The sequence below is a fragment of the Rhincodon typus genome, chromosome 30 (assembly GCF_021869965.1).
Source record: "Rhincodon typus isolate 14 chromosome 30, sRhiTyp1.1, whole genome shotgun sequence".
NCBI classification, from domain to species: Eukaryota; Metazoa; Chordata; class Chondrichthyes; order Orectolobiformes; family Rhincodontidae; genus Rhincodon; species Rhincodon typus.
Genome location: NC_063361.1, coordinates 27,541,055 through 27,566,053, shown reverse-complemented (window position 1 = coordinate 27,566,053; position 24,999 = coordinate 27,541,055). Strand labels below are relative to the sequence as shown.

Below are 24,999 nucleotides of genomic sequence, written 5' to 3'. Positions count from 1 at the left end.
TGACTCCACGTGTGTGTATCCCTGAGGCTTCACTGCTCAGTTCGAAGTTGCTCTGAAAACTGTTACAGTTTGACATTTCTCAGTCAATCAATGGACCCTGTCATGCCTCCAGGTGGCAGCTGTAGCCTTATTCTCGATGCATTCACGGCAGTATCGAACTCCCGAGGTTTGGAGTTTGCCATTAAATGTTCAAAACGGGCTGTTATAGCAACTCAGAGCAACGCCGACATCTGATTCGCCGACATCTGAGCGTGTTACTGTTTGTGTGTATGTGTTTGTGTTTTGAATGATAGAGAGGTTCTGTGTCCTTTTAGAGCCAGACAGAGAGCGCCAAATCGTGGAAAAATGAGTGAGAGGCAGCCAAGAGGCGGAGTCTGCAGTAGACTTTCGGTTTGACAGCAGAGAGAGAGAGAGAGAGACAGACAGAGAGAGATCAGGACAAACAGATACCAGAGGTGGGAAGAGTTGACGGTGGGGGTGGGGGGGGGCTGGGGGGGGGGTCATAAAGGACGGGGAAGAGACAGTTCTAAGTTGTGACATTAAAACGCGGCAGTAACATTAACCCAACGCAATTACACGCTGAAACCTACTGCCTTCGAGAGAAACTGACAAGCCCCAGGAAAGGCAACAGTGGAACCGCGGGTAAGTGCATAAACATCAACCGTAGCTTTTGCTTGGCCCAGGGAAATAACATAACCTTGAAATGAAGAGATTGGATTTCCCAGGCGCAAAGTGCGGTCCGTTTCTTATCAATGACAACAGAACTTGTTAACAGTTTTCAAATCTTGTTTGTTACATTTGCACGATTTGCTGAACTGATACTTTGACTCTCTCTCTCTCTTGCGAATGTGTGTGTTTTCTTAACTTTCTATTTGAGCAAGAGCTGATAAATACACTAACAAGTGTCACCCGCACTTGGTCGCTGGTTATCGGAAACCGAATGACTTTTTTCTTGTTTTAACCTTCCCAACCCCGCAACTTTTTATTTTTGTTTTAAATTGAAAAGATATAGTTCACGCAAGGCTTAAACGCACCCTCCCTCCCGCGGGTCACATTGGCCCTTGAAGGAGGTACACTGGGGTGGCTCGCTGATATTAATTTGTACCGAGAGCTACATGTTGACAGTTTTGGGGATTGATGTCAGTGTGCGCCTCTCGTAAAGGCGATAGAAATAAAGCCACCACATTATGGGAGGTGGGGGAGGAAGTGCAGAGAGGATCAGTGAGGAGTTATCAACATTTCACCCAATCACCTCTTCTAAAGAACTCATGAAAGACTTCTTTCCAGATGCTCGTGTCTTATTTCAGATTTTCAGTCCTGCACCTAGTTTTCCTCTTCCCGCCTGGCAGCCCATAACGCCAACCATGTGCTACTATCTGTTGCCATGCTTAGTATTTTGTTTTACTTCCCCTGCACCGGGTCTGTTCAGAGGCTTCAGGTGCGCCACTCCGCCTCAGGTCGAGTTAAACAGCGGTTTGTGCAGCTCTTGCTGCCTATCAGCCTCAGTTTGCGAGGATTGTTATATTGTCACAGGCTAACCATCGAACTTTGCTTGACAGCACCCCGGCTGTCACCAAATCCTGGTCCCGGGACCCAAACCTGGAGTTCCCAGTTCAGAGCAGGGCCGCTAGACAAGGTGCTGTTGGCACTGCCTGGTCCATCATTTTATAAACCAGATAATGTGGGATTCTGGTGCTGTTGAGTGAGGATGTGCACAGTTGTGTCTGCTGCAATTTTGAAGCCAGTTTGTGGCTCTGGGGGAAAGAACAATCGCTCTCAACAGTGGACTGTCAACATCACTTAAACCCTTAACCCTATTGCAGAGAAATTCTGACTTTTCTTGAGAAACGAGCCTTCTGATGCCAAACGTGCAAATGTTAAATTGATGCGTCAACAGTTTTGGATGTATGTATGTTACATTTATATAGCACCTTATTATGATGAAGCTATGTATGCTAGGATTGTAGGCGTGAGGAGCAGCTCTACTGGGAGTACTCATGTCTTTGAGTCGGGAGGTTTCTAGGTTTACAGCCTACTCCAGAGATTTGAGTCTAAAAGAGAAAGGCTGACACTCCTGTGCAGCACTGATGGGTGCTGCACTGTAGTAAGAGCTGTCTTTCACACAGCATGTTAAACTGAGGCCTTGCCTGCTCTCTCAGGTGGACACAAGAAAGTTCATTGGCATTAGTTTGAAGAAGAGGAGGGGTGTTATCAGAAACAGGACACAAGACAAAGCATACTCTGCTAGCTAAAATGGCAACAACACAAAAAAACACATTTAGGAAACAGTTGGATTCTGATGGGTGAACAGTAGCTATTTCTTGGATTAATGATTCAAATTGCCTTTGTAATTGCAACCACCCGTTGAATTATACTAGAAATTGATTACAAATGTTAAATTCATCTGATCGCAATAAAAAAACGGTACTGACACCAATGGAAGGGTAATACAGTCAGGTATCATATGACTAGTACTTCATTCAAATTTTGCAGGAAATTTCAAAGTATAAAATCAGAACTAAAACTGGTTTCAGTCATTAAGACTGTTCCATTACTTTGTGACCTGACAATTAAAATGCTAGCATTTATTGTTCTCATGGTGATACATCCACAGACTGCTGCGCGGAAAAGCACAGCGACTAGTGTTACAGAGGGAAATGGTTGGCTTTTGAGTAGTTGTTACTGCTTGCTTTCGGCTTAACTGTTCCCTGTTGTAGTATCTGTTCAGCTATTTGGTACTTGATCTCAGTGGTGTCATGCAGTCACCAATTTTGGCACAAAATTAAGTTGGTTTTTTTGAAATTAAATAATGGCCCAATTTTGTGCTCATTGACAAATGCAGCATCTTCCATGAACCAGCACGATGGGACAGTAGAATAGAATGTAATTGTTTATTTCCTTATCTTGCATGCTAAGGTATTGATTGTATTAAAGAGTGATGTGCTAGTGCGGATTTATTGATTAAAGCTACAAATGGGTTTATCATTAAATGTAAGTATTTTTAATAAGTGGGCTGGCCTCCACTTGAGAGTAAGCTGATATTAAATTGATGAAAATTACTTTAAAAACTATATTGAAGCTGTTAATGAATCATTTAACAGCTTCATTAGTGTACAGCAGTTTCCTAATATATCATTTTTTTTGATATTTAAAAACCTGTAAAATTTGCTTTTGCTTCTAAAAGTGCAAGGTTAATTTGAAGTTTACTCAAATATTCAGAAATTGAAGTGTTAGGTGGAAATTGTGCATTATTTTATTGTACGAATTAGGAGCAGAAGTGGGCCACCCTTCAGTCCTGCTGTACCATTCAATGCGATCATGGCTCATCTGATAAATTCAAAATTCCACATTCACACCTACTCCCGATAATTTTTGAATCCCTTGTCAAACAAGAAAAATCTACCTCTGCCTTAAAAATATTCAGTGGCTCTGTAGTGATTGTAACGAGGTCAGCCGGGTGGACCTCATAGAATATGAGTTCCCTGATTGGACCGGGTTAACAACACCAATCAGGGAGCCCTGGATGACAGATATAAACAGGAGTGTCAGATATCCTGTGCTCTCTGAGAGCTAGTTCTGAGGGAGCTGGATTAGTGCCAAGGGCTCTTCACCTGTAAATAAAAGGGGGCTTGGTGACAGGATACCGACCTCTGTGGAGTTATTTCAGGTTCCATTTCCACCTCCTTCTGAGGCAGAGAGTTCATAAGCCGCTCAGTCCTTGGAGAGAAAAAAAATCTGAATCTCTGTTCTAAAAGGGTGACCCCTAATTTTTAAACAGTGTCCCTTAGTTCTGGACTCACCCACAAGAGGAAACATCCTAATCACATCCACCTTATCATCAATTGAGTAATCCCATACACTTCTAAACCTGAGTGGAAACAAGCACATTCTGTCTAACTGTTCCTCATGAAACAGCATATTTCAACCGGAGTATGACCAGTTCTGTAGGAGAGGCAGCTTCTAATGCCATGATTTTAAAACCAGTGTTCAAGATCACGGAAACTCAATATAATCTTGACATAACATGTGATAATGATTCCTCTATTGCTTACCCTGGTTTGGCTGATTTCAAACCAATTATCTGTAGGTGTAACTACAGAGAACAGAACTATTGATCATTTCAGGATGCACAACATTGTTAAAATTTATTAATACTTTGTTAAAGCATGAGGATTTGGAGATTGATGTAATGAAAGAAAGGACCTGCATGTAAAACTTAATTTTCTTCAGTTTTTCTTGGGATGTGGGTAATGCCGTTAAGGCTGCATTAATTTCCCATCCTTAGTTGTGTCGGGAGTTAGTGATGTGCTTTATTGAATAAGACAGTGCCTGTTATGATGGCACTTCCACATTATTATCAAGCAAGGAAGAAACCTTTATATTGGAGAATGCTTCGAAAATATATGTGCCATAGGTTTCTGAGGCTTGTTTGGTAAGTGCATTGCCAGGTTGCTAAAGACCAGGCAGCCAGTTGTTTGGCAAGCCAGTTGTCTGCGTTGCAATATCTGGTATCGTACACACTCAGCTGGGAGCATTCCTACTTCTGAGTCAGAAAGTCATAGGTTCAGGCCCTGCTTTCAGACTTGAACACATAACCCAGGCTAGTACTCCAATGCAGCACTGAAAGAGTTGTGCACTGTCAGAGGTGCCATCTTTTGAATAACCAATGGTCTTTCAGGTAGCTGTAAGAGATCCTGATTTCAAGAAGGAGCACACTGTTCTCCCAAGTGTTGAGGCTACTATTTATCCCTTAATCAACATCCCCAAAACAGATTGGTCGTTGGCAATTGTGGGATCTTGCTGTGTAAAAAAAAAAAAAATGTTTTCCTATGTTACAGCAACGGCTACACCTAAAAGTACATTAATGGCTGTTAAATGCGTCGAGGCATTCTGAGGTCCTGAAAAACACTGTATAAACTGAATTTCTTGTTTTTATTTTCCTTCCCCTCCATTTCTTGGATAATAAGGAACACAATTCTTGGCCTTGGTTCCTTTGGGTCAAGAAAGGGAATAATTAGCTGAGTTCCTGCTGACTACAGCACAGTGGTCCTGGTGAAAAGAGTGTCTGCAGCTGAAAACAAATTCAGGTTCAGATGAGAAGCCCATGATGAGTAGATAGCCTGGAGCACTCATTATTGCAGGTTCACACCTGCTGAACCATCTCGTGGGCAAGGTATAGCATGACTGAACTGTGATCCAATAGAAAAATCAATATCTTCAGATAAGAGGAGTAAACTGCAAATGTTTTGTTAAATAGGACAGATTCTGTGACTTAGCAACAAAAGCTATACTTTATTAAACTCAAAAGTCAGATATGAGAAAATAAGAATTTTTATTAATGGTGTGTGTGTTTGTTGCTACAGTTTTGAGAGGAGCGGCATTCTTTAATGCTTCGCCAGAAAATATTAGCATCCATGTCTCCTAGGAGGGTATTCTAGAGTGTTCACCATATAAATATGTACTGACGTAAAAATGCACTATGTTAGCTATGTTACCCTTGTTAAACCAAATCTCAGAAAGCACAAAGCCAAATAGGATCTTTGATAGTATATTCATGCCTTTTTCTGCAAACCAATCGATATCTGATACACATCAATTATCTCACTATGTCTTCTCCTTTGATGTGGACTTTGTAGTAATAAGTGTTTTGGAGCAGGGATATCTAGAGCTTAAGTGCTCATTCTGTCTGTCCGATGTTGCCCTTATGACTTCACAAAAAACAAAAGGAGTTCTTGCTCCCTTCTGCCAATAACTAACTCCATGCTTGGCACAGTAGTAAAGCTACTCATGCCGAAGTAGTCTGACTTAAAAATAAAAGCAAAACACCACAAACTTTGGAGATCTGAAATAAAAAAGACAGAAAGTGCTAGAGAACCTCAGCAGATCTGGCAGCATCTGTGGATGGAGAAACAGAATTAACATTTCCAGTCAAATAGGACTCTTCTTTGATAGTAGCCTGACTCACTACCTTGGTTCACCCACGAAGAATGATCATTGGATTAGGTTAGGTAAAGGATTGCATCTGTGACCAATGAAGTTATATCCCAGCAGGAGAAGAGAGCAGATGGTTGGAACGAAGTAAAACTCCTTTCAGCCACAAACCCCACTTGTATTATGAAAAATGGCACTTACTGATTCCACAGTTATGCTTAAAATAATGTTGATATAATGTAAAGTTTCAATTAAATGTGACAGTGTACAACATCATCCCAGTAAGTTGCTGCCTTGAAACAAACCCTGGACACATTTTGTTCGACACCTCAAACAAAAACATCCCATTTATTTCTTACAATATATACCTAGAAATTACTGTTGATGTTGAACCAAATGCTTAGCGCATTTCTGGCATATTCTTTGTTATTTCAATGGTGTTACCGAGCTCTTTGTTGAAAGTGGACAATACATGAACACTTTAAGTCATCAGCCATCATTACTGGCACAATGTTCTCCAAGCTGCTTTATCTGAGTGATTTCTGTAACACGACAGAGTGACCACACCATTTTGAACAATAACAAAAGGGGAGGCTTGGGGATATTATCCACACACTCCTCCCCCTTATTTTTCTCTTACATTCCTTAAGACACTGAACAATCTGACGTACAATTTTCCAGACACCTGTCTTCCTGTGGTGCCCAGCTGAAATAGTCATTGTTCTTGTGTAAGTCGTGATAATGAACATTTTCAAAATTGAGATTAGAGCCAAGCCACCTCCTGTCCTGCTCAACATCAATAGATGTATGCTTGCTAGCAACAGCTGCTGTATAACCATGGGTAGGAATTGTTCTTTCCTTCCTCGTAGCCCGTCAAGGCAAGGGACATCAAAACTAATTGCACTACCTTTTAATGCCACCATCCCCTGCTGAAATTTGCTAAACTAGCACAAGCCAGACGTCAAACATGGGACACTCCTAATGTACAAAAACAGAAGTTGCTGGAAAAGCTCAGCAGGTCTGGCAACAGCTGTGAAGAAAAGAAGCAGAGTTAACGTTTCGGGTCCAGTGACTCTTCCTTAAAACTCTTAATGTACATCCGCTCCAAATTGGACAGTACATTTACAAACAGAGCCATATTGTGTTTTCACTGTTGTCTTATAAGAAAATGTACAAGAGTCTAATATAACCAAATCTGAAAACTTACACTTGCCAGAGCTGTCGGTTTACCACTTGGCTTAAACTGAACAGTTTAATTCATTTAGCAGATTCCTCATCCTTCTGGATTTATTTTATGCATTTGTAATTGACTTATTCCAAATTGTCACACCTTCTTTCCATAGAAATGCCTATTAACATTAGTCGCAGTGTATTTATATTTTCACATTTGATTCCTCCAGTTCAAAATTCAAAAGCTATATTAATTTAGATACACTTTTTTAAAGACAAGGGTCTACCACTGGAAATAACCTAATAAGAACTGGCTGCATTTGATTTATTTATAAACAAAAAAACAAAAGGGAAGTATGGCATAGGAACAGGCCCTTCAGCCTTCCAAGGCTGTGCCGATCATCATGCCCTGACTAAACTAAAAAACAAACCTTCTGCCCTTATTCAGTCCATATCCCTCTATTCGCTCCCAATTCATGTAACCATCCAGGTGGCTCTTAAATGTCACCAATAAGCCTGCTTCCACTACCTCCTCTGGCAGTGCATTCCAGGCTCCTGCCACTCTCTGCGTGAAAACTGTGGACCTGCACGCCCAGATCCGTCTGTATGTTAATGTTCCTAAGGGTTCTGCCATTTACAGTATAATTCACCCTAAATTTGATCCTCCAAAATGCATCACCTCACATTTGTCTGGATTAAACTCTATTTGTCATTTCTGTGCCTAAGTCACCAATCTATCTATATCCTGTTGTATACTTTCACAATCGTTGGAACTATCAGCAACTCCACTAACCTTCATGTCATCTGCAAACTTACTAATCAGACCACCCACATTTTCCTTCAGATCATTTATATATACTACAAACAACAGAAGGCCGAAGACTGATCCATGTGGAACACCACTAGTTACCGGTCTCTATTCTGAAAATCACCCTTCCACCACTACCCTCTGTCTTCTATGACCAAGCCAGTTTTCTATCCATCTAGCCAGGCCACCCCGAATTCCATGTGATTTTAGTTTTTGTACCGATCTGCCATGTGGGACTTTACCAAATGCCTTACTAAAGTTCATATAAACTACATCCACAGCTCTTCTCTCATCAATTATCTTTGACACCTCTTCAAAAAATTTGATCAGGTTGGTGAGACATGACCTTCCCAGTCTGAAACCATGCTGCCTATTGCTAACTTGTCCATTTTCTTCCAAACATGCATATATCCTGTCCCTTAGTATCTTCTCCAAGAGCTTCCCCATCACAGATATCAAACTCACCGGCCTATAATTTCCTGGATTATCCCTGCTTCCTTTCTTAAACGAGGGAACAACATTGGCTAAACTCCAGTACTCTGGAACCTCGCCTGTGGTCATAGAGGATGTGAAGATATGTGCTAATGCTCCCGCTATTCCTTCTGTTGCCTCTCGCGAAAAACCTGGGATAGATCCCATCTGGCCCTGGGGACTTGTCTACCTTAATGCAATTTAAGATACCCAAAACTTCCTCCTTTAACATATTGACATTCTCCATAGTATTCACACACTCATCCCTGACCTCAACATCAGTGATGGCCTTCTCCTTGGTAAATAATGATACAAAATACTTATTAAGGATCTCTCCCACTTCCTATGGCTCCACACATAACTTCCCTCCTTTGTCCTTGAGGGGGCCTACTCTTTCCCTTGTTACCCTCTTTCTTCTAATATATGTATAAAAAGCCTTGGGTTTCTCCTTGACCCTGTTTGCTAAAGACATTTCATAGCCCCTTTTTAGCCTTCCTAATTCTGCGTTTAATCTCCTTCCTACTTTCTCTATACTCTACAACGGCTTCGTCAGTTTGTAGTTGCCTAGACCTATCGTATGCTTCCTTTTCCCTTTTGACTAAGTTTACAATTTCCCTTGTCATCTATGGTTCCTGAATCCTGCCGTTCCTATCTTTCAGTTTTGCAGGGACATGCATGTGCTGCACTTTAATCAACAGGTCTTTAAAAGCCTTCCACATGTCAGAGGTAGATTTGCCCTCAAATAACTGCTCTCAATCCACGTTCCCCAGTTCTTGTCTAATTTGGATGTAATTGGCTCTTGCCCAATTAAACACCCTGATCTGAGGGCCACTCTTGTCCTTGTCCATGCCTACTCGAAATCTTATGGAGTTATGGTCACTAAGCCCGAAATGCTCTCCTACTGAAACATCGCTCATTCCCTAATACCAAGTCTAGTATGGCCTCCTCTCTGGTTGGATTATCAACATACTGTCTCAAAAAGCCCTCCTGGACACATTGAACAAATTGCTCTCCATCCGAGCCACTGGCTCTAAGGGATTCCCAGTCAATAAGAGGAAAGTTGAAGTCACCCACCACAACTACCCTGCTTTTTTCATACCTTTCCAGTGTCGGGCTACATATCTGCTCGTCTGTCTCCCGTGGGCTGTTGGGAGGTCAATAGAAAACTCCCAACATTGTGATTTCACCCTTCCTATTCCTGAGCTCCACCCATAATGCCTCAATGCAAGATCCCTCCGATGTATCCTCCCTCAACACAGCTGAGATGTGATCCCTAATCAGCAATGCAACTCCCCTCTGATACTATGGTACTTCCATCTCCCATCACCTTTCTTTCCCCTGCCATCAACATTACTTAATAGAGTTATTGCCTTTCCTGTCACATCACCCCAATCTTTTCCAGTTCTAAAGGTCTTGAAACACTAACCTTTCTTGGCCCTTCGCAATCTATGAAAGAACCACCTGTGCATTCTGTTCTAGTATCATATTCCTGAACTAATTGACCTCTTCAGGTCAGATATATATTCAAACAACAGTTGCTTTAGATTAAATTCTGACCTTTTTTTTTAATGGTTCGGATGGGTATACTAGTATATATACTCATCGGAAAGGACCAGTTCATGAAAAATGATTTTGCAACTGTTTTATTTATCATCTCTGTATTGGGTCATGATTTCTGCAGTCCATTCAGCTGCAGCTAGCATTGATTTTAACAGCACATCGTTCTTTCATAAGAATCCTTACTGATCATTTCGTCACATTGCATGAGTAGAATTCAAAAGGATGCAATCGCTGAATAGGAGAGAGACAAAGAAGAGCTCATGGTGTAAGGGGTAGCGGATTAGCATGGATAGAAGATTGGCTGGTTGGCAAAAACAGAGATTATACATAAATTGGTCTTTTTCAGATTGTCAGGGTGTGACAATTAACAGTGGTTTGGTTTAGTTTAAACTGCCATCTTTTTACAATTTGTTTCAATGACTTAATGTGAGAAACAAAGGTATTGTGGCTGAATTTGCAAATGACACAAAGATAGAAAAGTACATCGTGAGATTGATATGACAAGGATATAGACCAATATAGACAGGTTAAGTGAGTGAACAGAAATCTGGCGGTTGTGGGAAAATGCGGAGTTGTTCACTTTGACAGGATGGATCGAAAATCAGAGTATTATTTAAATGGAAAATGACTGCAGAATTCCACGGTTCAGAGGGATCAAGATGTTCTAATGCATGAGTCACAGAAAGTTAGCAGATACAGCATATGGTTATAAAGGCTAACAGAATACTATCCTTTAATACAAGAGAAATAGAACATAGAAGGGTAGCATTCTGTTAGCCTTTATAATCATGTGCTGTAACTGCATACTAACACTTTGTGATCCTTTTTTTAAATGTGGAATGTGAATGTTGCTGGCTGGCCAGCATTTATTGCCCATCCCTTGTTGCTCTTGAGAAGGTAGTGGTGAGCTGTCTTTTGAACTACTGCAGTCAAAATGCGGCAGTTGGCCCACAATTCCCTTTAGGGAGAGAATTTCAGGATATTGACCCAGCAACAGTAAAGGAACAGTGATATATTTCCAAGTCAGGATGGTGAGTGGTTTGGAGGGGAACTTGCAGATGGGAGTGTTCCCATGTATGTGCTGCCCTTGTTCTTCTATTTGGAAGTGGTCATGGGTTTGGAATGTGCTGTCTGAAGATCTTTGGTGAACATGTACTAAAGATTTCTGGCATCCATTGTATTTTATTTTTATTGAAGACCCCCTAAATCTGAAATAAATATACAGAATGCTGGAGAAACGTTTCTTCAGAACTGTTATACAGGACTCAAAATGTTAACTATGTTTCTCTCTCCACAGATGCTGCCAGACATGCTGAGTTTCTCCAGCATTGTCTGTGTTTATTTGAATTTATGCTTCAGTTAAACATGGCATAAGTGAGATGATATTATGAATATTTTGTGCAATTTTGGTCTCCCTTATTTAAGACAGCATGCATGTAAATGTATTGAAGATGATTCAGAGGCAGTTTTTTTAGATTATTACCTGCAATAAATGGATTGTCTTATGAGAAAAGTTTGTTTTCACTGGAGTTTAAAAGAGTGCTAAATGATTTGATTGAAATTTATACGATTTTGAACGGGTTTGACAGGTTGATGTGAAAAGTTTGTTTTCTCTTGTGGGCACATCCCCAACTAGGACACATTGTTTAATAATTAGAAATCACCCTATTAAGACAGAGTTAAATAACCCTAGTCTATTCAGCCTGCCCCATCACTCAAACCCTCTAACCCTGGCAACATCCTTGTAAATCTTTTCTGAACCCTTTCAAGTTTCACAACATCTTTCCTAAAGCAGGAGAGATGAGGGTAATTTTTTTTTCTCTAAATGTTGTGCAGCTGTAGGAACTCTGTTCCTCAGAAGGTGGTCAAGGCAAGATCATTGAATATTTTTAAGGTGGAAGTATTCTTGTAGAGATTCTTGATGGGAAATAAAATCAAAAGTCATCACCAAATAGGGAATTGAAATACAAACAGATCTGCCATGATCTTAATGAATGGTTGAGCATGACTGAAGAATCGAATGGCCTACTTTCTGCTCCTATTTCAAATGCTCATAAGGGTAGGAGGGTTTACGGACCACTTAAGATGATGAATGTTTAGACGAAGGAAATGAGAGAAAAGAAAGACTTGTATTTCAGAAGCTGTTTTTATGACCACAGGAAATCCCAAAGTGCTTTACAGTCAATTACATTTTTTTGAAGTGTAGTTACTATTGTAATGTAGAAAACGCAGCCAATTATTGCAAGGGAGAGAATACCCACAAATAGCAATGTGATAACAATCAGATAATCCGTTTTGTGTTGTTGCTTAAATGGTTCATTAATTGGCAAGGGTAGTGTGGGTAATTCCTCAATCTTCAAGGTGGCATCAGGGACTTTTTTTTTGCACCTACTCAAGACAGCAGATGGAGCCTTAGACAAATATCTTGTCTGAAAAATGGTACCTCCACCAGTACTGTACCCCATTGGCACAGCATCAGAGTGTCAGTCTGATTTGTTGCATTCAGGTCCTGGGGTGGGATTAGGACTAACAACCTGCTGATTTTGAGGCAAGCATGCCACTAAGTGGGCCACAGCTGACATTTGATTCCACATGGCTGTGTTAAGTCAGGTCGTGGTAGGAGCTTGCAATGTGGCGGATCATTTCTACTTTTGCAAACTTGTTAAAGCATTTTTCAAGACATTTAAGCACATCTGCCATTCTATCCAGAAGATACTCAGGCACTTAGACTGCACTATTTGTGTTCAAGTAGTTTTAGCACTTGGTGTTCAACCAGACAGTAACAAAGTTAATACTCCAGTGCTGCCTGCAATTCAAATTCATCAGATTCTTGTTGTATCAGTCCTTCAAATTAGGTCAGTTTTGCTGGGTGAACAACAAAGCCATTGCACATCTTAACTGTTCTGTTCCCTTTCAGCATTGCATAGCTACCTGTTTCAATTGCCTTGGACTGAACACCTGGCATTGATTGCAATCTTACCTATTTATAGTGATCCAGATAGATTAAACTCCAGGATGTTTGAAATACAATTATAAAGGTAGATTAAATAGTACTTTAATAGAAAAATGCAGAGACCTTAAATGAATTCAAGTATCCATTGGGAGTGAACATTGTACCTATGTAAGCAATAGATGTAAGAATCCCTCAGAAGGCAATAAACTTTGTTTCACTGATAATGTACTGTGCCATAGCGTCATAGAGCTGTACAGCACGGAAACAGACTCTTCGGTCCAACTCATCCATGCCGACCAGATATCCTAAATTAATGTGGTCCCATTTGCCAGCATTTGTCCCATGTTCCTCTAAACCCTTCCTATTCATGTACCCATCCAGATGCCTTTTAAATGTTGTAATGGTTCCAGCCTCCACCACTTTCTCTGGCAGCTCATTCCATACAGACAGGACTGTGTGAAAAACTTGCCCCTTAGGTCCGTTTTAAATCTTTTCCCTCTCACCTTAAACCTCTAGTTTTGGACTCCCCTACCCTAGGGAAATGACCTTTGGATATTCATCCTATCCATGCCCCTCATGATTTTATACACTTCAATATGGTCACCCCTCAGCCTCCAACACTCCAGGGAAAATAACCTCAGCCTATTCAGCCTCTTCCAATGGCTCAAATCCACCAACCCTGGCAACATCCTTGTGAATGGTTTCTGAGCCCTTTCAAGTCTCACATCATCCTTCCTATAGCAGGGAGACCAGAAATGAATGCAATATTCCAAGAGTGGCCTAACCAATGTCCTGTAGGGGCCTCAACGTGACCTCCCAACTCCTATACTCAATGCACTGACCAATAAAGGCAAGCGTACCAAACACTTTCTTCCTTATCCTATCTACCTATGACTCTACTTTCATGGTACAAGAACTGCACTCCAAGGTTTCTTTGTTTAGCAACACTCCCCAGACCTTACCATTAACTGTATAATTCCTGTCCTAATTTGCCTTTCCAAAATGCAGCATCTTACATTTATCTAAATTAAACTTCCTCTGCCACTCCTCGATCCATCAGCCCATCTGATCAAGGTCCTTTTGTACTCTGAGGTAACCTTCTTTGCTGCCCACTACACCACCAATTTTAGTGTCATCTGCAAACTTACTAACCTTGCTTCCTGTACTAAACTAAATGACATCCAAATCACTTATATAAATAACAAAAAGCAGTGGACCCAGCACTGATACCCCCTGAGTGTTCATCCAATGCTTAGAAGCTTTTTGGTATGATTAGCTCCAGTAAATAAACATTTGGTGTAAGTAACTACAAATTAAAATATGCTAAATTATGTTTTGCTTGGATCCAACATTTGTACTCCTTTGAATTGAAGAATTTTGGCTTTAAGCCATTGTCAAATGGATCCATATTTCTATAACGCCACATAATGCAACCAAATTTGTTGTTTTTATTCTGCATGGTGTGTGTATACACACAGACACACAAACAGATACACACTTACACAGATATACACATGCGCACACACATATACACTCTTTAACCAAAACAAGATAATTTATTCTTTCCTCTCACTAAAATGATCAACAAGTAGTTAGGATCAGTAGTGAAATCATTCCCTGATTTCTTTACTAATGAAACTCCAATCAAATCAGTTGTGATTTAATGATTGAGAATCTAAGGCACACATGTGGAAGCTATTGCAAACAGCATATTTTTGATGCTTGTGTTGCACTTGAGAAAATTCAGGGCATCCCTTTCCAATTTGCGGCTGTTTAGTCAAAAGGCTGGCTGGCACCCAATCCTGGTGATTGAGAGAAATTGGCCAGGAGGAATAGCGTGATCTTTGACAGCAACATTTGAATAGGAAAACCCGAAGGCGTTAGTTAAGAAGTTAAGAGTGGCAGCTAAGGAATAAAAGAGTGTGTTTGAGGATACAATCTACCTTTGGGGGTGTATGTTACTAAGTTAGATCCAATATGTGTATCCCAAACAAGTTTTAAAGTCTTGTAACACATGCCGTGCCACTGTTGCTTTCTATCGTGCAGTTGATGTGCAGACCACTGCAATTAGATTGTAACACTGGCTCTCGTCCTTGTTCCTCTCCGAGTGCAGCTCTGATGTTTACCTTTTTGTCCCATATCTCTATTTGGCCTTAGTATCCTAGTTTAGTTTTGAAAAGAAAACATGCATCTTTTAAATGGTGTTGCATTCTGCGAGAAATTTCTTAGAAGGAAATTTCTCCTACTTATCTGTCTCACCTACATTGACTTTTTGTCTCAAGGAGCTCAAGAACAAATTTAAAACAAAAATTGAAGTTGCTGGTAAAGCTCAGCAGGTCTGGCAACATCTGTGAAGAGAAATCAAAGTTAACGTTTTGGGTCCGGTGTCCCTTCCTCATTCATTAGCTTTGATTTCTCTTCACAGATGCTGCCAGACCTGCTGAGCTTTTCCAGCAAATTCAGTTTTTGTTTCTGATTTACAGCATCTGCGGTTCTTTCGGCTTTTATTTAGCAAAAACAAATTTAGTCTTGTTTCTCCCTATGTTATTGGAAAGTGCTGCATCAAAACTCAATCCAATGTTTATGACACCATCTTCTGTTAGGATCTCTCTCTTGATTTAACTTTGAGGACATATAGGCTTTCAATGATTGTGAATTTCAGCTTGATAGAGTGAAATCATGAACAAGTAACAGTACATAAACAGTCAAGTGGGATGCAAATCAAAATTACTTCCTCTTTCATGGAGTAAGCTGCAGGACCAGATTGGTACAATAGATTGGAAGCTCAGGAATAAAACAGTAAGGTCTCCATAAAAGTAACACCAACAGAAGCTTTAAGTTCTGTAAGGAAATTCTCCCACAAGAGATCACAAGATTGCCTGAAAACAAATCTTCAATGGGGATTTCAAACTCAATACATGACATTTAAAGCAAACAGGATTTTGGATTTTTTGAGGAGCAATATTTGCTATTGCCAGCAACACTTTCATAATTATAGCCTACCAAATGTTTGTTCACCCAATCTTGGTGTATGTAAGTTGTGTTTGGGATCCTTATATGGTAAGAGATATAAATGGGATGAAGTGATCCAAAGGTGTCCTGTATGCCGCTGCACCACGCGATATGAGAAATACATCAAGTCAATCTTTATCAAATTGAAATGGGAATCATTACAGCAAAAATGGGACAAAATAGACAGATATAAACAGAGCTCATGGGAATTGACTGAAAAAAATAACTGATGCCCTCCAGCAATGACAAACCACGAGGTAGTCATCCACCCAAACTATAAAGACCATTTGTTTCCAAGTGAGTAGATCAACAATCCTACCAAGAAGGAAATAATAATAAGGAAGTGGGTGCTGCCTCATATCTTCACAAGTCATCTTTAGATTATTCCTCTCCATAGGCTTTCATTTTTAGGACTGCTGTCTCAGTTTGCTAGCTAGCTAGCGTCACCCATGAAAATGTTGGCAGAATACAGATACTAGTCTGCAATGCTGACACAACTAAAACAGAAGAAGCAATAGCAATAGTAACAAATGCAGTGGACATCTCACTGAAGATCAATCAAATATGCTGTTAAAAAATCCAAGTTTGGTACAATCAAAGAATAAAATGAGGAATTGTAATTTGGGAATTGGTGAGTGAGGATTTGAATGGTTACCTTTCTGCTACATTAAAGACCTCCAGCATCCAAATGACGTTGTTCTTTTTACAATGTGTCCTGTCTCCTGCTTCCAGTAATTGTTGGGGTAAACGGTGAACCAACAAACTAAGCTTTCCAAGTCTAAGTGAGAAAATGAATTGTTTTTCACTCCTCTATTCCCCGTTCTTGGGACCCACAACACTTCCCAGTGGGGACGTGATGATCAGTCCATGCCAGCATGGAATAAATAACTTTGGAATGATGATATCTGGAAGGTGATGCTATGTAAGTTACTCTGTCCTTGCAACCTTGAGAACTGGAATCAGATGGATTACAACAGAGTTTCATTTTTCAGACCGTCAAAAGTATATGTTGATCTACAGGGAGATATATCTGTTTGCCAAATCTTTTGGGAAAGTTTCACAATTCAAAACACATATAACATCAATTAAAACAAAAATCCTCAAAGCATAAAGATAAGAGGTTGGTGGAAATCTGAAGTAAAACAAAATAGATCACAATTTGTATACGTGTCCAGACATCAGTTAGAGAGAAAATATTACCTGCTTAAATGTGGACTAGTCTACTTTAAATCAAACTTTTCATGACTGGATGTGCAAACAGTTAACATTTTCAGTTGATGTTGTAAATACTGGACACCCTGTGTGCAAGGCTGACTCTGCAACCACAAGTCCAAGAGATCATGTATCACACAGTACTATCCAACTGTTTGCAGATGTTTCATTGATATATTCTTGGTTGACTCAGGCATACAAGGTGAGCTGTGTGAAACATAGGTCTGGTCAGGTATTGAGATGGATCGTAAAGGTTAAAAAAGTCAGGCTTAAGGTGGAACTTTTTGTTCCTTTTAATGAATCCTTTCTTGGACTATATGTTGAACTTAGAGGATAGCTAATGGATTGTATGGTATCATGTTGTAAAGCTTTGCTCACCATTTGGCTGGGAATTAACAGAGAGCATAGTTGGTGATTGATAGAGCTTTATTGTGAAAGGACAGATAGAGAGTTTGGACTGGTGGTGAGGTAAAGAAAGGGAATGAACGGAAAGAAGAACCAGTAGAAGAGTGGAAAGCAAGCGTCAGGAAGGGCAAATACAGATGAAGAAGGAGCAATGAATGGTGTCACATGTTTTATCCAAAGAACATCAGGCGGTATTATTCTCAACTGTCCTTTGTGAACATTCTGCTTAAATGCTGTACTGTTTGTACCTATATCAAGTAACCTCATGGCTACTAATTTGACATCAGTGTTGGACTGTTGAACACTGTAGAACTTATATTACATAGAGTATTCAGATCAACTGAAGCAAATTGCATGGAAAGAGTTAAGATACAGAGCGGCCATTATTGAATGATGATGAAGGCTTGTGAGGCTGGATGGTCTCCTTCAGCTCTATGTTCATTTATGGGGTTTGCCCATTCTTGTACACCATCACACAGTTACTAAACTCTGCAGGAGATTAGTTTTTTTCCCTTGCACAAGGTTGCAATATTTTGATTTGAGTAACTGTATGATATTATTGATTTCTAACTTTTTGTGGGTGGGGTTCTAAGTGCAGCTTGGGAAGTGTACAGAACACTAATAGACTAATCTGAGCATAGGGCTCAGTTTCAACAAGGGGATTGTTTACCTACAGAGGATTTAATCACTGCTGATGAATGAATTACACCAGTCATATTTCTTTCTTTTTTCATTAACGGGATGAGGACATCACTGGCTGGACAGCATTTATTGCCCATCCCTAATTGTCCAGAGTCAACTACATTGCTGTGGGTCTGGAATCACACATAGGCCAGACCAGGTAAGGATAGCAGTTTCCCTCCCTAAAGGACATTAGTGAACCAGGTTGGTCTTTCCTGACAAACAACAATGGATTCCTGGTCATTATTAGATTCTTAATTCCAGATAGTTTATTGAATTCAAATTCCACCACCTGCCGTGGCGGGATTCGAACCCGGGTCCCCAGAATGTTATCCAGGTCTCTGGATTAACAGTCCAGCGATAATACCACTAGGCCATTGCCTGACTTCCCTATGCAGAATATTTTTTAAAAATCCAGTAAATCAGGAGCTGGAAGGGAGAGAGGAAATTATTGACATTATAATCACAAAGCAAGTGGTACCCAGCAACCTGATAGAGCTGTGAGCTGACAAAACTCCTGGTCCAAATGGATTTCATCCAAAGGTATTCAGGCAGACAATGAGGTAGTAGATGTGTTGCTGTTAATTTGACAGAATTCTCTCATTTTGGAAAAGGTTCTATTAGATTGAACAGTAGCAGATATAATGCCTCAGTTCAAGATGAGACGGATGCAGAAAACAGGAATCTATATATCAGTTAACTTTAAATCTGTAGTGGAGTGGGTGTTGGAATCAATGATGAAAGAGATTATTGCTGGAGTCTTTGAAAAACTCAAGGTAATCGGGAAGAGTCATCATGGTTTTATGAAAGGGAAATTAAGAACAGCCAATTTATTAGAGTTCTTTGAGGAATAACATGCGCTGTGGACAAAGAGAAGCCTGTAGATGAACTGTACTTGGATTTCCAGAAGGCATTTGATAAGGTGCCACATCAAAGTTTTGGGGAAAATAGAAGGTAATGACAAAATGTTAGAAGATTAGTTGTCTGGCAGAAAACAGAGTATGCATGAATGGGTCTTTGTCTGATTGGCAGGACTGGATGAATGGAGTTCTGCAAGGGTTTTCTGCTGTGGCCTCAATGTTTTACAAATGACATCAATGATTAGACAAGGGGAGTGAAGACATGTGAAAAACTGCACTGAGGCCGGTATCATGGGCTCTGACCAGCCAGCTTAGAGCCAGTCCCTAGAATCAGGAGACTCTCTGAATCTTCTGTTTATATCTGTCAGCCAGGGCTGCCTTACTGGTCCAGGTTAACAACCCCAATCATGGATCTCATAATCAATGAGATCCACCTGGCCCTCATTCCAATCACTACACATGGTAGCTAAATTGACAAATGACATCAAGATAGGTCAGAAGACATGAAGTTGCAGACAGATATGGATAGATTGAGTGAATGAGAAAAAATCTGGCAGATAGAGGAATGTGGGAAAATACAAAGTTGTTAACTTTGGCAGGAAGAATGAAAAAGCAGAAGAAGGAGAATGACTACAAAAGGAATCTAGGTGTAGAAATGCACGAGTCACACAAAGTTAGTATGCAGGTACTGCAAGTAATTAAGAAACCCAATGGAATACTGCTCTTCATTACAAGTGGAGTGCCTTTTGAGGCAAGCTGAAGTTGCACAACCCGCTGGGAGAAACAGATTCTTTTCATCTCTATCCTAAAAAGGTAACTCCTAAGTTTAAAACAGTGTCTTCTAGTTCTGGATAGACCCTCAAGACGAAATGTCCTTTCCAGGTCCACCTTGTCAAGACTGTTCAAAATCTAACACAGTTCAATTAAGTCAACTTTTATTCTAGTAAACCCCAGAGGAAACAAGCCGATCCTGTCCAACCTATCCTCAAGAGACTACCCACTTATTCCTGGTGTCATATATATAATAATCTTTCTTTAAATAATAAGAACAAAACTGCAGACAGTATTCCGGGATGTAGTATCACCGATTATCTGTGTAACTGAAGCATAATATCGTTACTTTTATGTTCAACTCCACATTATTCCACAAATGGTGATGGAGGTAAAACCTTTAAATAAATTTAAAGGCAAAGGTCAGTAGATTTTTATTAAACAAACGGATCTAAGCTTACACAGGATAAGCTCAGTGGGCAGCTTAGTCAGTAGCTCAGTGGGCACTTATAGGGCAGCATGGTGGCCCAGTGGTTAGCACTGCTGCCTCACAGCACCAGGAACCCAGGTTTGATTCTGGCCTTGGGTGACTCTCTGTGTGGAGTTTCCACATTCTCGATTTGTCTGCATGGGTTTCTTCCAGGTGCTCCAGTTCCCTCCCACTGTCTGAAGATGTGCACACAAATGTCATCCTTGGTTAACAGAGCTACCCTTCCATCTTTGCCTAGATTCTTTTTCTTCTTGCATGTCTTATATACCTCAATTGTCAAGACTTAAGCCTGCAGCCACATCTCTGTAATGACTATTAGATTGTATTTATTTACTTTAATGTATGTTATCAAATAGTTTGCTTTGTTATGAATGCTCCTCACATTAGATGCATAGCCTTTAGTCAGTCCTCTTGTTACCTTTGTAACATCTAGTCTTGATTGTTGGTGCATTCCTAAGTTTTTCTCTCTGTGTCCCTTCCTGCCATTCTCTGATCCCCGTCTCCCATATTACTATTATCCTCTCTTACTTCACCCCTACTCATTGACATGCTATATCTTTCCATATTTGATCCCTTGCCCCCACTGTTCAGCGTAAAACCCTCTCTACTTCCCTGGTTATGTGGTTCACAAGTACACTGGCCCCAGCATGGTTCAGGTGTAGACCACCCCAATTGTGCAGCCCCCGCTATATCCATTACTGATGCCAATTATGAACTGGAAAGCACTTCCACTGCATAGTATCTGTGCCATGAGTTAATTGCTTTAATTTTATGAAACCTATGCCAACTTGAATTGTCAGGCTGAAGGGTATATTTCCTAACCTTATGAAACATTCAGATATTGAGCATCTCTTATATTCAAAGTAATAGAAATATGGGCAGAGATCTTCAAGTATGATTGACTACTTCGATAGAGTTATACCAGCTTTTCCAGGAAAGTGTATCATTTGGTAGAAAATGCTTAATGAAGGCTGCTGGATTCAAGAATGGAAGAAAAATGGCAGCTGTTAGTCATTGCTTACACAAGCTGCAGTTGTATGATCCCAAAAGACAAGTAGAAGTTTCATCTAGTGCATTAGACTACATGATAAGCTATATTGTTGCATTAGTGTTTTGAAACAATCTGTATACTTTATTGTTACAGTTTTGAAGAAGAGCCAATAGTTTTTCCCTGTGCCTAGACCAATATCGTTCCCTCAGTCTGCATTACTTAAAAATATCCAGATTATCTGATCATTGACACATTGTTAATTATGAGAGTTTATTATGGTTAAAGTGCTTGCGGTGTGCCCCGTATTATAGCAGTAAGTAAAAACCAAAGTGGTCTCAGTAGCTACAAAGCACTTTGGGACTATGGTCATGTGAAAGATACTACATAAATGCAAATCTTCTGTTTATTTTCTTCCATGTTCATTAACTGTTCGGGTGGTAAGGTAGACTTAGGTAAGTCAGTAATTAAACATGGAAAACAGAAACTGGTTTCATAATGGGGTCATACTGGACTCTAAGCATTAACTCTGTTTTACTGTCCACAGATGCTGCCAGACCTGCTGAGTTTCTCCAGCATTTGCAGTTTTTATTTCAGGTTTCCAGTGTCTGCAGTATTTTGCTTTTATTACAGATAGACCGGGAGGATTTTGTGAAAAGTTATTGCCTGTAGTCACACTGTCAATATCCATACAGACCACAATTTGATAACTTTATTTAGTCTCAAAGTAATTGAATTATTGTCCTTTTATAAAACCACAGAATTATTATATGTTAGACCTACGATCTGAAGAAGTCAGATTGTGAGCACTGATGTAAAGCCCTGACAAGAGTTATCATTTTCTTACAACCATTACCCGACATAGTTGTGCGCAGGATGGTCTGTTTAGCTGTTAGAAATAGAAATGACACACAATAACGCTACACAGTAATACACAATAATACATGAGCAGGAGGGAAGATAATGGCCTAGTAGTATTATCACTGGATTGTTAATCCAGAGACCCAGATAATGTTCTGGGGACCCAGGCTTGAATCCTGCCACGGCAGATTATGGAATACGAATTCAATAAAAAATCTGGAATTAAGAGGCTGATGATGACCGTGAATCCATTGTTGATTGTCAGGGAAAACCCATCTGGTTCACGAATGTCTTTTAGGGAAGGAAACTGCCATCCTTACCTGGTCTGGCCTACATGTGAGTCCAGACCCACAACAATGCGGTTGACTCTTAACTGCCTTCTGGGCGTTTAGAGATGGGCAATAAATGCTGCCTAGCCAGTGACATCCTCATCCTGTTAATAAATAAAAATAAGCAGTTATTTCTGTATTTTAATAAGCTTCTTTCTTGTATATCCAGCTTCCCTTTCCTCCCCCTTCTCCTTGGCCAAGAGCTGGAGCAGTCACAACATATTAGCTATCCCCTCAGGAACATGACTGCCTATATTTTGCATAGTAAGTTTAAGCTAATTATCACTGAGCTCAAGCAAGAAGACGCCTTTGGGATTGTCGAAATTCATAACACAGGAATGGCCATAGTTAAAACAACATCATTCTCTATGCATTCAAACTGCAATAAGTAGTTTACAGTAATAAATGGAATACTGAAGGAAGGGAGAAATAGTGCAGTACTTGTTTATAAACTGCTGCAAAAAGTTAATCAGAATATGCAGAATAGAAACGTGAAAGAAGATCATGATGTGTGAGATCATTCACGTAATGTAATTATTTTAGAAAATTGTTTACGTTGAAATGGCTTAAACTGTAAACTAACCTATCAAGCAGAACCACTGACAGCTCACTCTGTGCCACACTGGCTCTACAGAAACATCTGTGCAGATTTTAATCAAGCTGCAAGGAAAAGACAATTTCTGTCTATGCAATATTGAGAAATTGTCAGTTACATCCAATTAAGATTGAAATGGTTATGAATTGCACAAAAACTATTTTCTCCTGCCTGAAGTTCATTGCAGAGTCTTTAATGAGAATGTGAAGTGCAAGTTTTAAGTTCAATGTTTGGGGAAGAAGTTTCATTTGCACATCTTTAAGTGCAAACTACTGCAGTCTAATCGACTTGTACAACTGCCAGTGTGGATTACGAAAATTTTATTTAAAGCAGTGTCTAACAGTCTTCTATTTAGCACAATGCTAACATGAAAGTGTTGGCTCAGAGCAGTGTCACTGCTCATGGGAAGAAGGATAGGTAATCAGTACAATGATGAAATACTATGGGTGCAGGAAACCAGAAATAAAACAGCAAGTGTTCGAAATACTGAGCAGGTCTGGCAGCATCTGCGTAGAGAGAAACAGAGTTAATGCTTCAGGTTGATACCTTTGAGCTATTTCGATGATAGCAGGAGACAGTGGTGTAAGCGGTAATTTCACTGGACTAAAGTAATCCAGATGCCCAAGCAGATTCACGCATCAGGGTCATGGATTCAAAATCCCACCATGACAGCTGGTAGAATTTAAATGAAAGCAATAAACGTGAAATATAACCTAGTGCTCTTTAGTAAGGAAAATACATTACCCTTACCTGCTCTGGTCTACACGTGACTCCAGACCCACAGCAACTGGTTGATTCTTAACTGTCCCAGAAATGGCTGAGTAAGCCACTCAATTCAAGGTCATGTGAGGGGCAGTGAATGTTGGCCTTGGCGTTGACACCCACATCTCACAAAAGAATAAAGAAATGCAGACTGGTTATGTTCAGAAGCCAGGATCAGTAGGATTGCACAGCCTCTGGCATGATTATCCGAGATTCAGCTTCGCTGATTGGCTGCCACTGTACTCTCCATTGATATAAGCCCGACGGGTGGATTCTTGAGGTTGAAGTGCTGATCAGAGTTCCTGCAGCCTTAGAGGCCTGGCATAACTACCTACTGGGACAACTGGTTGGGGGCGCTGTGTGGGTACCTGAAAATGGTAGTGCTGGAAATAATCAGGCTGATATGGGCACCAGCAAGAAGGTAAAGGCCTCTGGAGAATCACTGTCAGCTGCAGGTGTGGCCTTTCATGCCCACTAGCTGTTCATTGAGGTGTGGAGACTCTGATTCCTTTGCCATACCTCACCCCTCCTAGTGTACCAGTTCATGAGCTGCTGTTCTTGATACTCAACAGAGGCCCTCTCTAATGGAGTCCTCTGTGTTCCTCCAATTGGAGACCATTGGACCATTTGGCCACCCAACACTTACGGATAGGTAGCTGCTATGAAACTGACCCTGGCATGATCTGCTGGAGGTGGAAACGCATCATGTCGCCAATTTCTCACTCAGACCCACCTTCAAAGCTTCCTCTGTGGTGCCAGTAAGATTCAACCCATTCATGTTGCTTCTTTCTCTGCAGATACTGCCTGACCCGTTAAACACTTCCAGCATTTCTGTTTTGGTTCAGAACAGATAATCCCCACCTTTACTACAAGCATATTGTATTACAGAATTCCTATTAACGTCTGAAAGGATAGCTGTGAATCATTTAGTTATAAATAAATGCACTCTTTGTTTTGTAGGAAGGAAAATGTGAATAACAAGGATTTCTGAATTTTGAAGTATTCCCGTAACAATGTTGTTGCTGTTGAGCAGCAAACAGTTAGATCTGAGATAACAAGGTGTAGAGCTGGATGAACACAGCAGGCCAAGCAGCATCAGAGGAGCAGGAAGGCTGACGTTTTGGGCCTAGACCCTTCTTC

At 40.3% G+C, this 24,999-nt stretch overlaps 1 protein-coding gene across 2 annotated transcripts in view; it reads left to right on the top strand.

The window, feature by feature from the left end:
* Positions 1-409: 409 nt before the first annotated feature.
* The window catches only part of LOC109913410 (thyroid hormone receptor alpha), a 296,276-nt gene continuing 271,686 nt past the window's right edge, over positions 410-24,999 (top strand). The window contains exon 1 of one of the 2 annotated variants that reach the window (XM_048614741.1): positions 410-642. The gene's annotated coding sequence lies outside the window, so the exon portion shown is untranslated. The remainder of the gene's footprint in view (positions 643-24,999) is intronic. The other variant, XM_048614743.1, reaches the window with a different exon arrangement.